We start from the raw sequence: 16623 nt of genomic DNA, 5'->3' as shown, positions 1-16623 counted from the left end.
GGTGGGAGATACGCAAAAAACAGTAAGATACATATTTATAGAGAATTCCATGGAGAATATAAAAAGTCCTACAACATTATTTCGTAGAAGTCGCGGTTCACGAGCAAAACGCCGAAATAGACCGCGAGGTCACGATTGGGGGTGGTTTTTTGGGCAAAAGGGGATGAAGCTCCCACCGGACAGGTGGGAACTCTTCGGATATGTATTTGGGTCCCTACTAGGAGTTCATAACCAAAATTTCAAAACTTTATAATTTTTTTCTTCTATTCCTTGTTTTTCGAACTAACTTGCTTACACTATACATAAAGTACATGAAATACTACCTATGTTAATTAGCGGGGCATTCTTCAATTCAGAAGGTATCTGAAGGTCCCGGTTACGGTAACCTTAGATTGAAGTTGTATTTCGAGATTAATGTCGCTAAGTAATTTTGTCACTGCAGCATGCGCGGCAAAAAAACGCAGATTCATACACATAGAATTGAAATCGCTATAATCAAACTAAACGAGTTTAAGCATCGAAAGAATATTAACAACTGGCCAATCTTGAACAAATCAAAATAAGAATAACATTTAAAGTGAAACAAGCAAAAAACAAACAAATTCAAGGGTTACCTACCGCTAGTTACAAGTAGGTGAAGGCAATACAGTTCACAATAAAACAACGAATTACAATTAAAATTAAGTGCATTACCTTTTTAAATGGCACAAATATTACCTACACAAAACTTGACTGAAAATTAATCAGGAGCATTCACAAGCAATTCCTGGTAGGTGGCTCTAACCATCAAGTTTTTTTAAAAGGTCGAGTAACGTCAGAAGATCGATATGAGGGTGATATCTTTGTTAAAGAATCCGAATCTTCTGGGGTGTATTTCTAGTGAACTTTCATTTATATTTGTGAGATGGTTGGCATATTAGAAATCCAAGGTGTTAAATTAAGCGTAAGGGAAAGAGCCCTCAAATATTTTTGAAGACTTTTCTGCAAATTAAGAAAAATAAACTGTCGGAATTATTATGGCACCTCGCGCCTCTGTTTTCGAGACGTTTTTAATTGCACTTTCAATCCTAACGAAACAAATTGGAGCAATATAAGGTATGTATACGCAAAACTTTCTGTTGTCACCACGTATAAACCAGTGGCCTTAGAATGTATTTTATCATCTGTAAAGTATTTACATAACTTCAGAGTAATGCGAACGTTCTTTTACTAAATAAAATTAAGAATTATCAAAATCTCTCTATTAATTAATATGCAACATAAATTTCATGTAATTAACTGTTTATTGCACTTTAGTGTCTAATAACTGAATTTGTGCGTAACATAATAAAAGTCGTCATAATAATAATTGTGACAACCATAATCTTTGACTTCAATACCTACTAAAGTGGCTTTCATGCCTTTTTAATTTTTTACGATCCATAAAAGAAACATTCAGATTTTTGCAGTGGTCGTTTTGAGGTATAATCTTTTTATAAAGTAGCGCATGAGCGTATCATTTCGTATTTTATACTTCTTTTTGAACATATCAAGTGTAGCTTTTATTTTTATTCAGCAGTATGGCGCATTAATGAAAGGGATGAAATGAATTACGTTATGGAAAAAACAAGAAGGTATAAAATGCTTTTATTGATTTCAGTAGCGTATAACTGTGTTGACTATTAGAATGTGAGGCTTTTTCAGTTTGTGAAAGTTGATATTCACAGTCAAAGAACTGCACCACCGAGGGGAAACATGAAATGGCCGCCTCGGATGAAGCTGCGTGGAGTGATAGGTGGGTGGGTCGCGGCCCCAAAGCTGCTTCAAGAGGGGCCTTAAGAACTTGCGAAGCCGGTTTCGTTTAATGGCACCCAAGATGCTCGAATACGAATAGCAATATCAGATACATTAAAAATACAATTTTAATTATCGCCCTAAAAGTTCGCTGCGTAACTGATCGGATTATTAAGATAGGCATTAATATAATAATTGTACGCAACCAGCAGCGTAATAAGGAGTAACAAATAAAAAGCTTTTTAAATGTTAAACTGATGTAGGAAAATTCAATGCATGTAAAGCAGTCGACCTATACTCTCTACACTAGGGAGTGAACAAAGAAAATGTATTCATAGAGTTACAACGGCCGGAAAGTCGTTTCTAAGACGCATTGTCATTCGGCAAGGGAAAGGTACCCTTGGGGAAACTTCAAGACATTTTCATTTTAGTTTTTCGTATCTAGTATCTCACTTTTGATATATTCAAATTTATATCAAATAATACAGTAAGTATATAAGTACGCGCGCCCTTAAACCGTTTCCGAGCACTAATGAACTTCCGAAAAATTGCATCGCGTGCTTAACATGTTAGATCGGCATGCTTAAACAAATTACGATGGTTTTGATAAGAATTCAGTTGCTGGCAAGAAAATTGGCGGTTTGCGGAGGTAATAACCATATGTAAACTTTTACCCCTGTTTAATAAAAGTGTAAGTATAAAAGAGCTTACCCCTCTATTTGGAGCACCATTCTAATCAATTCTAAGACACTTCAAGTGATCTGGCCTTCTTCCTTATCTCTGTATTTATCTAAACTTTACTTTTATTTAGCGAAAAGATAAGATGTAATGTTGTCTCCCAGCTTTGCCAAATGACTTTCGTCTCCGCGAGTGTCTGTTATCGTTTCAGTGTGTACTTTAATTTTCTTCAGTTTTCTTTCCTTTTGTTCTACGGCCTTAGTTTATTCAGTGTGGGAATGTGTTTTGTTCTTTTTTAAATCATTAGTAACAGACCATTTCCCAATAGCAATTTCCACGCATCTGCAGATATATAAAATCGAGTTTTCCCCAAATCGACCGGGAATAATTTATCCATCTTCTTTCAGCTTCAGAATCTCCCATTAAGCGTATGACACGACTGCATTCACTCACGGATACGATTACTACTCGCTCGAAAAGATATCGAGAAAAAAGAAGCAAAACAGTAAAAACATCATTGAACCGAACAAGCAACGGGCAAGAAAGAGTAAACGCTTTCCCCATTTTCGTTACAAAGCAAGACAGAAATAACGATTTACAAAGCCTTTAATGAGGAACGAAATAGTCGTGATGGACATTTGAAATGAGCGGGCCTATAAAACAGACCGAATCGCAGTCTGCAGACAGATATAGGCAGTTGGATGCTTGTAAATTGTCACTAAACTGTCTATAATTCACAAAAGGACTCCTGGTTAGGATATTGAAAGGTATTTCGTTTGTAATGCTTTGTATTCTTTCTTTTGCTATCATTCTTAGTACAGGTGGGGTATTGAATTTAATTTGTACAATAAGCTGCCATTAATTGCTACATTGATGAAATATGAAATGTAATGGATTTGCATACAAAGATAAATTAACCGTTTAATAGGTACTTTCAAATGCAATTTCCTTGACAAGCCGAAATAATTTGCTTAATATAGTAAAACGTCTTTTGTAGTGTGATTATAATTATAAGTATACGGCACATCAATTAGTTATCTATATAAATGTCGATGCTCATGGGACACAATTTTTATAAATCCAAAATTTCGTTGTCCAGGCGGGGCTTTCGACTCAAGTCTTTAAGAGGTTCTCTCGGTATTTGCATTTATGAGGGTGGCCCCGTGCCAAATTTTTAGTAAAATTTCTCCACGAATAAGGATGTTAGTTTTCCAGACGCCAGACAGACGAATAGAATCGAGATATTTGATTTTTAATATTCGGACGGAATATTTTGTTTTTACATTCATTCCATCATTTCTTAAAAAATATTAGCAAGGAAAAAGTATCCACACTTTTAAAACATTACTCGTACCTACATTGCGCATTTGTTCATTTTTAGCGTTTTGTCAATATGGGACACGAAGAGGTTTGAATTATAAGTTGTTAGAGAGTGCATTTTCCATGGAAACTATGTTAACCTACAGATTATACAAAATTTTTTCGGAGTAGAAAGAATTGGGACCCACACCATTTTGTTCAGAAATGTTTGAACCTTCAGAATCTCGCTTTACGACATTTTCCCGTGGTCCTGACAAAAGTTATAGGCCGCTAAAATTGAACTTTACTCATTTTCGCGCGCGCGACTAGACCACCGAAAGTATTTATTTTCTCAGCAACTAAGCGATAAACATCAATAATTCCTTTTGTAAAATGAAAGTACATTTATAGCAGAATCTAAAGCATTCATATTTACCTACCTTGTTATGCACAGTTTTTATAAAAATTACCGTCAACTTCCAAAATTCGTGTAGCAGATGAAACGTGCGCACTTTGAACTCTCATAACTTTTTATTTCACCCTATCGATTTCCAATATTTATAGCTCATTCGATGCTCCAAAGCATTGTGATTATTTTATTTTCTATAACATTACCGTGAATTTTTCATAATAAAAAAGTTACGGTCATTTAAGTAAAAACCTACCAAACCTCGCCGAGTCGGGAGTCGCGAGTGAGACGGAGAGGGAAGGATAGTCAGCAGCGTTCGCGCAACAAGGAGCGATGCGTAAGAGGTTCTACTTTACTAAGAAATGTCTCTCCGAATACCAAAACTAGCTATTTAGGCCGTTTACAAATGCATTCCGCCGAGTTGCATTGTAAAATCTCAAACAATTCATGTATCCCAGTTCTTTGGTGAAATATATAGGTACAAATAGGTACCTTTCCCTGTAAATTTTGGGGGTTACTCCACATTAGGTACTCTTGTGCTGTGCTGTATATGGCAAGATCAGCAGTGACAACGGTATGATTTTGTCCCAAAGATTCAGGCTTGTTTTTTGATTTCACTAGACGATGGTTAGGATGGTATTGTAGCTCGTTGGTGGAGAATTCAAAAACGGCATACATACTCGTATGTATATTGAATGGTAGATACCGGAACTTACTTAGGATTATCAGCATGTACTTATAGGCTGTTAAAGTCAGTTATCTGGTCGTTATCTAGTGATAGGTAAACGAGGAATTTGGATTTCTTCTGCCGATGTATCTCGCTTTTGAAAAAGGACTGTGCGTTGAATTTTTTTCGTCTGTTTCCACAGAATATGGCCTACTTATTCTTATTCTGTGACTGTTTCCTCATTGATGTGATGATATTAATGCTCGCTGTGATAAAATTATAATTTATTATTTGACAAATTTTTGTGAAATGTAGGTTGAAACCGTTAGTGAGTTATCGTGTCCACAAACGGGCGGACGGACAAAAAGTCCAAAATCATAAACTCGCTTTTTGTCGCTCGTAATAAACGACGTTTACAGCGGAATTAGTTACTCTAGTATGCGATATTTGTTTTCTATGAATTTTAATGAGCGTCCCATTTTGATGAAGGAATGTCATTATAAGCCCTCCAAGTTCACATGAGGAGCAACGATCTGCAAACAACCTTTTTCCCATGTTAATTGATTGAGAATCCTATGCTGGGTGAGTCGATTTGCGACAAGTCTGGCGGCGGCGGTAACTTGGCAGTTGGCTGTGGCGAATGGGTCGCGCTGAGATGTCCCATCCCGGGCGTATCTAGTATTATAGGGTGTCAAAGGTGGAATGTACACATTTTAAGTGTTAACCGTGCTTACTCGAATCATGTTTTTTTGCTTCTTTTAGCACTGGAAAAGCTTATGTTTTGTGTATGGGTATGAAGTTGCCAGTTTCGTCAAGCAGAAGGGAAGACAGTGGTGTCGCGTCAAGTGTTGATTGTACGGTACTCGGCCGAAATCATTTGATGGATTGCGAAATCTGTAAATTTTTTTACATTGGTTTCTATAAACATTGGCGTATTGAACTATGAAGCGGTATACGGTCGAGCGCCGCGTTAAAATTGTGAAAACGTTTTACGAAAATGGACGGAAAAAACCTTTTACGCCTTGGGGGTCGTCTTCTTGTTAGAAAATTTTTGTTAAATTATCGTAATGGATATTGACTTTATTGGTACCACTGGAAAGCATTTTTCAGTAGCTTTCCAACGATGTGTCGTAAGTATGGGGTTGCCATTTAGGATTTTTGAAGAGGGGGGCTGGGGGGTTAAGGGGAGGTGGGGGGTTGTCACTCATATCGTCATTTTGGTTCCCTCTCGATACCCCCGAAACGGTTTTGCGCGATTTTCAATATCTTGTTTAGTTTGGAAAATATGGCTGACTGCAAGTTTTAAAATTGACACCCCGTATATAAAGCATTGATTCCGATTAATACAATGATATATTGCCATGACGAGTGGGAAACGGTCACTAAATCACCCAAATTTACACCTGTCTAGCTAGTTCAATTAAACTGAAGTACTAACAAAACCCTTTAGACAAAAATTTTGATTATAATATCTTGCACGTCCGGCATCCGCCACTACGAAAAGTTTCGATAAGCAGCATGGAAAAAACGCCCATGTATATACGCGCGTGCATCTCATTCCAGCGTGTAAAACGCTGCATTGATTCCAAAGTGGAAAAAACGCCCGTCTAGTTTCGCACTTATTCCACAAAACACACAAAAATCAATTAATAAAGTAATAAAGATCGGCACTCAGGGCCAACACACAAATACCACGCACAGGCAATCGATTGAAACAACAACAACAAATTCTAATTACCTTAAACTTAATAATCCTTAACATCCGATCATAACTGCGATCAAAGAACACGACCACTAACTGGTATTACTTTGGAGACTTCACTTCTTTACTAACTGACTTCGTTATAATTGCAGATGTAATTGTACCTTTTCTACCATGGATAACTTCACTTTAACGGACGCTTTACAGAACTTATAGAATTACTTCCTTATGCTCGGTACACAACAAATTAAAACCACTTCATAAATATGACACAACGCCTGATTTCAATTCGAATTAGAACATTCCCTTTATAACCCTTTAACCCTAAATCCCTTTAGAAACTCTATATCTTTCTTTTACAAGAACTTTACAACTATGAAGACTGACTGTCTTTCAAAAAAAACATCGATTAACTCTGACTGCCATACACTATAATTGGCTTTTATCTGCGCCTGTAGGATAACTCTCACTTATCCCGGTCATTTTAAGTGGGATAAGAACTTAATTACCACACTCAGTGGGATAAGAACTTCATTACCACACTCAGTGGGATAAGCCCTTGTCAAAACAATGTATGATCAAAAATCAACTATCAAGATTATATATTGTAAACATTAACGTCTGATGGAAAGTTCCAGACTCACTCATGACATAAGCAAAGAAATCAGAAGCAAAATTTTTGACGTATAAATTTTCTTGACGTTAGGATTTTCTTGTTTCTATGGCGTCGAAAACTATGCTACTTCGATTGAAATTTAAAAAAATGCATCAAATTTATTTTTCGTTTTTAGCAGTAGAAGAACAGTCGCAGATAAAAAGTTGTATTTAATACTTGGGCTAACGGCCATTAACATACTCATGCTCTTACAATAGCTCGGGCTAACGCCCTCGTATGCGCAATTGTCGCATTCGTAAGTTAATGAGGCCGTTATCCCACTGATTAAATAAATAACTATTACGCAACGATAACGAACTTCTTATTGAAATTACCGGATTTTAAGAAAAAACTTTACAACGATAGTACGCAATTATTTCCAGATGTCCTTAATCTAAAAACACGTAATTTTTGAACAATAAGATAAAGAAAATACAAGTGGATTATTTAAACAACATCAAACATCTAATAATTCTAATACAAAACACCATTGACCCAAATAATATTATGATCAACATTGTGCTCAATCTCAAATATCCACCGCATTTAAACTTAAAAAAATTGAAGTTCACATTATGCAGATTGACGTATCCTTATTATAGGTGCTCATACCAAATAAAACGTTCGCAAGAGGTAGTTTACACAACAATATTTACAAACATAAATTTCGATTTTCAAACAAAAATTTCAAAATAGGTACCTATTGCCCTCAATGCGGTCATATTGTCACCATGTGAACTTTTCTGATACTGAGGACTATCTCCACTAATGCAAATATTTGGGCGAGTCTATTATTATATGAGAAACCCAAATCAACGCAAATTTGTACAGAAAGGTTATCTACAAATTCTTCTGATCATTTTACCAGACTGGGCCCAAAGCTTATGCAGAGCACACAGAAATGTAGTCCAAGGTAATCCTAATCTAAATAGAACCAAACCAAAATTTGTGCAGAAATTTTTAATTATACAATTATTAATTATGGACCGACTTTTCTTTAAAAGCTTCCCAAATTGCTAGAGGAAAGATTTCTTTTAAGAAATTCATTCGTTGAACAAAGGAAAGTTCATTTTTTTTGCGGTAGGTAATGGTTACTTATACGTTTGTGTATTTAAAACACAGTGTTATACGGGGTGTTTGTTAAACATGCGCGAAAAATTAAAGATATTATTCCTTGGACTATTCTAAGAATACCTTTCATTGACGCTTGGGTGGAAGAGCGCTTTGTTGGGAAGATACAGGGCGAAAAAGTAAGTGTTGTTATTTTAGCAACATTCCTTTGATTGATTATTTTATTTGTTTTTTGTTAAGTTTGTTCTCGCTTCGCCCCTTCCACCTTGATCCTGCCCATTCTCCTCTTTTCTTTTTCAAATTCCCCACTAGTTCCTTTTCGGTATTATAGCCAGAAGATGACCGTTGGTCGAAAGTAGTCGCTTTTACGTCGTCTTGAATTAAATTAGTATGGGGAAGGTTTTTTGTGTTTAATTTAACGACTTGAATGCATCACAAGTTAGGAGACTGTACGTTGACCTCACTTGTGGCCTGCTCGATCCCAGGACGACTTCTCGATTATATCCTATGGGGCTATCTAAATTCATTAGTTTACACTAGGCCAGTGGAAAATGTGGACGATTTAACTCAATAAGAAAGGACCCTGCTGTTCTTGAAAAGGGAATTTAAGACAACATTGAAAGGTTGCATCGAAGCTGGAGGTAGTCATTTTGAACAATTCTTGTAGATTATGAAATGATACAGGTAATTTTTAGTCTATTATTGTTGGAAAATGTTTCGCCCTGTATCTTCGCAACGAAGCACGTTTTCAAAATATTCACCAAAGGATAAAATCTGCTTAGAATAGACCAATGAATCTCTTTAAGTTTTGCCGCATGTCTCACAAACACTCTGTATACAAAGACAATTTTGGTTGATTTAATAGGCCCCCAAGTAGTGCTAGACCTGGGCTCGCAAAATGTACTATCCTAGGTACCTACTATCAGTTCCTGCTGATTAGTTCAATTATTTCTTCTCTCGCCATATCGCGGACGATCTTCTCGAAATTCGGATTCAGCGACCCAAAAAGCATAAAATACGCCCATGGTGCCGAGGGGACCTCGCAAAAATACTAAAGTGCACCAGCGCCCATACTAATAGGAACTTCTTCATGGTCTACCCGAAATGCTCCATTTTTCAGGTCGATCGTAAACCCGCATTTTCTCATCAAGTCCATTCCCAATATCACTTCATCGACTATCTCTGCACTTGATAACGGCTAACAGTTCTCTTCGGGTAACACAGTAATTACGTTCGAGTTTCGAGAAGACTTTAATTAAACCTTGTTTGAGATCTTCAAAAGCGCGCTTACACCCATCATCACACTCCTGACACCAGTGTAACATCAATTTATTTGCGTCGTTTATTTATAACAATTAAATTAACTATAACTTTTAAGTCTTGAAATGAATTAATTTATAACAGTGAAATATTATTTATAACTTACAATTTATAACAATATAACACAAGCACATCGAAATAAGAACTGCACTCGCAATCCCAATTACGATGTTCTCGGGTTCTAATGGTCGTTTCAGAATATTCTCGCACAAACTTGTTTTCTAGGAAGAATTAAGTCATATCGGCCTTCGTTCCTTATCGCCGATGACTCATCTTTCATGGCGCCTCGTTGTCTATAGAAATTACTAGAATCTTCGCTACAATACATAGCAAACAAATATGAAAAACATCTTGGCACTAGTTTTGTTGGAAAGATGACCTATAGCGACGTATGCGAAGTAAATTGGTCTTACTTTTCAAATAATTCTTCAAAACGAGATTTTGAAAGTGCACACATCTACTCAAGGAACATCGAACATAACTATCACGGATCATATCTCTACCAAAGTACCAACACTATTGTTTCTCTAAAATGCATACCACAGATAATTTTATTATTAACTATTTGTAACGAATCCAATTGATCTTAAGGAGATAAGGAATAACTACTAAACCATCAAAAGCCTGATGGACTTCTCATTTTTCTTAATTATTACGTATTGTTATTACACGCAGTATGAGGTTACCAATCATTAACTGTACACTCGGATTGATATGTTACATGCTAGTCGAAGAAGGCGCATGCACCAATCAAACGACGATCAAGGATACAGTCCTATTCAAATTGCGTGACCCATCACTTAAAATGACCCTTAACTTTAACTAAAATGTCACTGTTATCTATTATGTATATTAGCACCTATACACTACACTCAAGGCACTTAGAATCTAATAAATAAAATCTGATTTTAAGTAATGTACCTTCCATGAAGATAAAGGGACGATTTCTACATGTATCAAGTATCTGACACAGGTTTGTGCGGTAAAACACTCCATTATAGTGACATTTCAATAGTCACACCTTTACAGTTGTCAAGTTTACGAGCAAAAAGACATAAAGTAGCCCAACTCGGAAATATAAATAACTGTAGGTACGATAAACACACCTGGATTTCAGTTTCCAGCGGAACATTTTTGATGTCTAAGACTGTTGTTATAGATATCGTCATCTTTTAATCCAAGTTGGGGTACCCATTTATATAAAGGATCGTCCAGTTCGGCAGAAAAAGTTGTACAATTTAATAAATTATTATGGCTGAAGGGAATGGAATGAATAACAACCTTTGAACGACGCCATATTCCTATCTTAAAGTTTTGAAACTTATAAAAGACTTATATTTATATATAATGTATTTCAGAGGCAATGTAACATCTAAATTTCAGTCTGGTTTCATATAACCCTTCTTTATCGCCTTATTTCGATACATCTTCCAAATCCTCTTTGGAAGTTATACACAATTTATTCCCATTTCGCCTTCTCTACTCAGACCCTCATTTACATTCATCTTCCTTACCATAGCGGGCTCGTACAGTCTTTGCAGAGCTGATAACGACTTTTTTATACCTTCTTTCTAAGTAATCTTATTATTATTTATAATTTACGTGATGCAAATACCAAATAAAGTGTTGCTGACAGTGCAGATAGAAACTGTACAACTTCGGCTAAAACGAAAAATGAAAGCTACTGTAATTAAGGAAATTAAACGTTTCTAGCTAAGTTAGAACGCAAAACCGCAAACGAACACGACATACCAAGAAGGGGATTAAACTTTAAAGAAGACTAACTGCAAATTGGAAATAAATACATTTCCCAAAGTAAGTTTGAGAATACGGTTAGATTTTAGTGCTTCACCTAAGAAGGGTGAACACAAATATAGAGCTACGAGTTAGTTACGTGGGAACTGATTTATGTTTGCAATTTCCCTCCTGCTAAGACTAGCTAGTCCGTAGGGTTCTCTTCGTTTCTATACCTAACCTTATTCCTTACGACTACGTACATTTTATACAAACGTAATAAAACCCTTTCTTAAGTTATACAAAATTAAAATCCCATATTAAACATTGTAGATACCTACTTATTACATTGAAGTGGCTGTGAATTTTATGTATCTGCCCTACGTGTTTGATAGAGGCTAGTAAAAACTAATCAGTTTTTTTAAAAGAGCGTTCTGGAGTAAAAGCAGAGGCGAAACAATTTTGGATCTGTACGCACTACACTAATTAGATTAACTGTCATCAGTTCCGCATTTCAGCGATGTAAGTGTTTACAGACATATGGCCATTATTTCGTTACCGCACATTTTATAAACCGCGTCTACAGAGCAATTTCGCGAGAACAAGATCCTTCAGTTAACCGAAGTTTGCGAACTTATATCAGCTACATGCAGGCGCACCCGCGCCATGTTTCAGCTAACCGACTCTAATTAAACAACCGTTTTAATTAACACACTAAATTATATCTTAAATGAAATTTCGTAATCGTTTATCCTTGCTACGAGCCTCGGAATACAATCTACGTCTCCTGATTAATACTATATAAAGGAAGCCGTTAAAGTGCCTCCTAAAATTAAACACCCGGCCGCCTATTTGTTACAATTTCGTGCCGTTTCTAGAGCGAGTTTTACATTTTATAATAAAAATTATCATTTTATGCACGCGCCGCGGTAATGGCTTTGCAGTTTAAAAAATGTTTTATGGACGATTAAAGACGTAAACAATACGAAACTATTGGATCTTAGACTTCTTGGAAAATGCACAGATAGTGATCACTGGGTACCCCATAAAGTGTAACTCTGGTTTAAGCTGTGACCTATGTTATCGAAATGTCTATGGTACGGGTATGGTATGGTATGGGCTTTTAGTACGTATAGGTACTATAAAACTATACGTTCAGCTTGTTACTGGTCGGTAGAACAGGGACACTACTTTTTGTGACGTCACAAGGTCTTGACCTTGGGTTCTCCCAAGGGCATGAACCTCGATTTTGAGGTACGGTCGTGGCCTTGGATTCTCGGACGAAGTGATGACCTTGAGGTTTGGTCCAAGGTCGGTTTACTTTGGATTTTCACCCAAGGACTTGGGATTTCCCCGGTTAATTCACAAGGTAGTGGCCTTGGATTCTCGGACGAAGTGATGACCTTGAGGTTTGGTCCAAGGTCGGTTGACCTTGGATTTTCACCCAAGGACTTGGGATTTCCCCGGTTAATTCACAAGGTAGTGGCTTTGGGATTTCACCGACGCCCAGGAAAGAAAGGTATGAAAGGATATTTCTCGGTTGCTAAGAAGTGACCTCGTTTATGGACCTAGGTCGTGGTCTTGGTGCCGAAAACCCCGTTTGACATGCTGAAAGTTATTTCATGAAAGTCGGAAGTGAAATAACTTTCCGGAAATGTTTGAAGTGACAAATTTACTTTACATGCTGCAATTTTGTTTCAATTTCACGTGAAGTTTTGCAATTTGATACCAACCTAAAAAGATACAGGCTAGGTTGGCCCCTCTTATAACTTGTTTAATTTATAACAGTTGGTAGGATTTTCCGAGAAAATATTTCGCTCAATAATCTGCTGTTATATCCGTGAACACAAATTAGAATTACCATCAAATGACACAAAACATATTGATTTTAAATGTTCGATCTTAAGAGTTAGTAGCTCTAAAATTTCAGCTGAAAGTGAAATATTTCTCGTTCAAATTGAAAAGTTGAAAGATATCTCACTTTCAAGAAAAGCACCTATTGCCCATGCCCTCGGCTAACGGAACATCAACTTTCACAAAAAATGCTAGCATGTAAAACGCGCTGACTAAGTCCCCCTTCACACTGGATGATCTTGCTTTTATGAAGCGCTATTAGTGCATTCTACGAAACGAATGCGAACAGAGCAATTACGGAAAAGCGTTCAATGAATAAATGACAGGAAAGAAAGATGCTGTATTGCAAAACCTAAGTGTCCCTTCACACTGGGCGACTAAGCAGCGCTGCTTAGTCGTTGCAGCCAGCAGTGCGACGGAGCCAGCTTAAAGTTAATCGATTCAGCTGTTTAGCCGAAAATGAGAAACAGACAGACCGACAGACAGATCGATATTATGTGTAGATTTACATCGTAGACGAATTTATGCGACAGCGGGAATCAGTAGTATTGCTATTCTGGCGCGCTCGCGTTACATTTTTACAAATGTTGCAACGCCAACTTGGCAAATAGCCGAAGCAGAATACAGTAACCAAATAAGAATGCAGTCACCTATGGCGCTACCACCCTACCTGCAATTTCCTCCTCTCACTGTCAACTCGACTCAAATAAGTATAGGCAGCGCACCCTTGCTCTAGCTCAGGGAGACGGGTGGGGTTCCACGTTGGCCGGAACCAAATCCTAAAAGTGATAAAAAAGTTGTGGGCGCCACCGACTCGGATTCCCAACCGCTGCTCTAGTACCGGGAGTCGGTCCGTAGATGGTAATTTAAAGAAAGAATCGAGCGACAGCTCACGTACCCAGGGTACTCACACACTCTCGCAATCAAAACACAAATACATACAACTTGACTAGCCCTCTTTAATAACTATTTAACAAATCTCGAAAAAAATTGTAAGTAATAACAAGAGTAAATAATAGAATCTGCAACTCGTGCCACACAAACCAATTAAACGGTCGCCGAATCAAGTACCCAAAATCTCCCCCCCCCCTTTTAAAATGACAACAAGCAAATAAATAATCCAAAATTTAAAGGACAACAATCAACCCCCCCTATGACTTCGACGTCGAACACCCGAGTAGCAGGGAATAATATCGGATTTCCGATTTATCTGCTACCTCAAAACGTACCAAGCAAATGTACGCAATACGAACTATTACACCGATCAGTTACACATAAATACTTAAGATACCTGGTGATGCATCACAAAGAATCAATTTGGGCCGCCTGATTTGCTGCCACCCAACACACAAAATTCAATAAATAAATATATATATCAAACTTACCACAGTGCGAAATCACAGAAGGTTACCCATATTAAAAATCTATCATGCATAAATAACATATATAAAACCCCTTAATTGTTATGACAATTACCAGCAGCTATCACTGGTCCCCACCCTAATAAAGGAAACAAATAATTTCCAACAAGAAAAATATGTGACACACAAATAAATGTACTTGATTATGCCAGTGACGCTATTCAATAGGTATGTTAATTAAGTGAATTCAAAATCGTTACATTTAACCGGCTATGCCAGGTTCCAATATTAATTACACAACCAACAATCTCCCAGTATCTTACTTGAGATACGAAGGACTTCAACTAATTACTAACAAGTCGGGTTAAGCCAACAGCTAAATAGAATCTATCAGATTCTCTGCTAGTAATAATTTACGTGAAATTCCAAACCTCGCATCAAAAGTAACGTTTTCCAGAGGTGTCACCAGCATGTACACGAAACAACCAACAATCCACTTAGCTGTGCGGGTCCTCGCCTATCGGTAAACTCGAAGGGATCGCAATGGGACGGTACCGGTGAACAGCAAAATCGGCAACGATGTCTCGGAGCTGTCTCCGACCAGAACGATCAAGTTCTCGGACAGGTGTCGCGCTCGAACTTGGTACACGACGATTCCACCCAGTTAACGGCTTCCCTCCATTACAGCCATGCATAAAATTCCTCCGACGTTACGACAAATAACCCTCCATGCGGTACAAACAATCACAGTGAAACAGGTCTCCCCGGAACTCGAACTCGAACAGTTTTACATATCCTTCGCAGCTCACATCCAATACCAAAACTCCAGTCTGATTACACGAGACCCACGACTGTTCCCACGCCGATAAGTGACAAAACAAATACTAGATTCACGTGGTAATGTAGATCCGTCACCCAAAATCCGCTGCAAATATACCCCGTATGAAATAACGAAATGACCACAAAAGAGTAAGGAATGACTCTTACCTTCGACCTGAAGCTGATGATCAAACTAAAAGCCGATAAACGCCTTGTTGCATAAAATCCGGCCAAGCCGAGTGCCAGACCAAAGCACCAATTAAGTGGATATCAATTAAATCCCGCTAAGCGGCATTGGGACAAACTCCCCAAATATCCAATTCCAATATCCAAACGGATGCCTCAATGAACACAATTAATTCCAACTTTTTAAATGCGCAACATTACTTTTCGGCGTGCTAACACAAAAATGCACTCCGATCGCCATTTCCTTGTCCCACCACCGGCTTTTAATCGTAAACCCCAAGGTAACGAAAATAGGGACTCCAAGCGGTAAAAAGAGAAATTACCTCCCGGTGGCCAAATCTATACACGACACAATTCATACTGCCTAAAGATATAACTGGCCGTCACAAATCCCACCCTTACCAAAAACGACCTAAACCCACCCCTAGGTGACCAATATCTCCAAAACCATATCGACTAAGCACTCAACACAAGGACAACACTCCCGAAAAATCTAACACCAAATCTCCTAGTTCAACATCCATACCAAAACCTAGATACACCCCTTCCCATGCATACACAAACTACAGTCTGACTCACGACGCCCACATAGAGTCCTTCGGCAAATCGGCCGGCACTAGGATAAAACTAACCAAAAATAAAAATAAAAAAACGCAAGGGTTGCTACGCTCAATCTTCTGACCCACGAACACCGATGGTATCCAAGACAAAACGACCCTCAGTGGCATCACAAGAAGGTTGCCTAAAAGAGGCGAAATAAAGTTATAGGAAAGATTGCTGCACTGGCACACCACTCCCGAGCTTCTGCCTAGCCTACGGAAAAGAGAGGATCGGCAGGAGGGCACAGCTGCCAGCGCCTTACACCCCGAAAGGCCCAGAATTCTCCCAAAGAGGGGAAATGAAAGGAAGCAAGAATAGTAGAAAATAGAACGGTATGCCAAAGATTAGTTTAGTCTCTTCAACATCGACACCCGCGACTCAGCCTCAAGACCGCAGCAAAACAAGAAGTCTATCGTGAAGCGATAGAACTCCTAAACAAAAAAAAATAAATTAACTGGGAATCAAAATAAAAAGGGTTATCACTAAGTTTGGGAT

This window comes from Photinus pyralis, unplaced genomic scaffold (genome assembly GCF_008802855.1).
Source record: "Photinus pyralis isolate 1611_PpyrPB1 unplaced genomic scaffold, Ppyr1.3 Ppyr1.4_LG3b, whole genome shotgun sequence".
NCBI lineage: Eukaryota > Metazoa > Arthropoda > Insecta > Coleoptera > Lampyridae > Photinus > Photinus pyralis.
This window is presented reverse-complemented; position numbering follows the sequence as displayed.